This window comes from Octodon degus, unplaced genomic scaffold, assembly GCF_000260255.1.
Source record: "Octodon degus isolate 3935 unplaced genomic scaffold, OctDeg1.0 scaffold00007, whole genome shotgun sequence".
Lineage (NCBI taxonomy): Eukaryota > Metazoa > Chordata > Mammalia > Rodentia > Octodontidae > Octodon > Octodon degus.
In genome coordinates, this window is record NW_004524583.1 from 30,048,985 (window position 1) to 30,050,249 (window position 1,265).

Here is a 1,265-nt window from a genome sequence, read left to right on the forward strand (position 1 = left end):
CTTCCCCTCTACAGACCACGTCAGCGGACGACTTGGTGGAAGTCTTCCCCTCTACAGACCACGTCAGTGTCGACCAGGCCCAGACAAGGTGCTTTCATGATGCCCTCAGAACTCCTGTCCTTTTTGATAAGTGGCTTTAGAGTTTTAGGCCGAGGACATGCTATAGTTTTCAAGCAGAAAAGCCTAAAGGTGGTCAAAATTAAAGGGCTATTAGACTTTATTTCTTATGTAAATTTATATACATGTTTTAAATAGTTTGTACTCCTCACACCAGCAAGTGATAACTGTCTGGGATACAGCGTTTCTTAACGCTAGTAACGGGATTGTAGGTAGAAGCAGGCAGATGTGAGATGTGCAGTGGTAGAAGTGCTCTTTGTGAAAATGTTCCCCATTCACCTTTGACTTTACAGGGTGTTCACCATTGTATTATATGCATTGTGAGAATTTAAAGCCAGACCATTTGATTCTAGTTTTTTTGCAGTCATTGTTAATTACTGGAGATTATATTTTCATAAAAACTATGAAAATTAGGAAGATCCATAGCAGTAATTCTTTAGAAAACCTTGTGACAGTTTGCGTGGGCTTAAAATGTGAGTTCTGTTTCTCTAGCCCTGCACTTGCTTTCCTGGACTACCAGTGGTGTACCATCTTGTTCCTCTGTTGTCCCAGTTCATTTTAAACATTGCCACTAGAGCTACTACATAAAAGTGACATCTATTCATGTCGTTCTCCTACTTAAAATCTTTCCAACACTCCTCAGAGCCTGTGGAAGAAAGTCCAGGATTACTCATGTGGCTTCGAGCCCCGTAATGGAAATTTTGCCAATCTGGGCAACCACATTCTCTCCCCCCCCCCCCCCCGCTTTGATGTTGGTCCTTGTGGTTCACTGTGTTCCTTCTCATTTCAGGGTCCGTGTCCTGTTCCTTTTATTCCCCCCATTTCCACCATTTTGTTCTGTAGGATTCTATTAAAGGGCTTGCGTCTGGCCTTGGGGAGGCTCAATACCTCATGCCTGCCCTTGGCGACACTGTGTGTACTCCGTGTTGGGTTTGCTGCCCCCAGTGAGGGAGCTGTGAATTCCATGTGTTCACTGCCCACACCGTCTACACCTTATGCAGCGACTGACACACAGCGGGTGCTGTCCCCAGAGCATCGTCGTGAAACATTTAAGGGATACTGAAATTGTGTTTTGCTGTAGTGAGTTCCCATCATACAGGTGTTTTGTGCAGGAGCTGAGAGGACTGTATTACTTAGAAGTTGCTTGA

The 1,265-nt window shown here is 44.6% G+C and overlaps 1 protein-coding gene and 1 pseudogene across 5 annotated transcripts in view; one reads left to right on the top strand and one right to left on the bottom strand.

The window, feature by feature from the left end:
* Positions 1–1,265, top strand: part of Sipa1l1 (signal induced proliferation associated 1 like 1) — a 367,745-nt gene that overhangs the window by 139,704 nt on the left and 226,776 nt on the right. Inside the window, exon 1 of one of the 5 annotated variants that reach the window (XM_012517073.2) lies at positions 546–590. The exons of the other annotated variants lie outside the window; for them this stretch is intronic. The gene's annotated coding sequence lies outside the window, so the exon portion shown is untranslated. Of the gene's footprint in view, positions 1–545; positions 591–1,265 lie in introns of those variants that run through there. 5 annotated transcript variants of the gene reach the window in all.
* Positions 1–1,265, bottom strand: part of LOC111811989 — a 111,743-nt pseudogene that overhangs the window by 92,034 nt on the left and 18,444 nt on the right.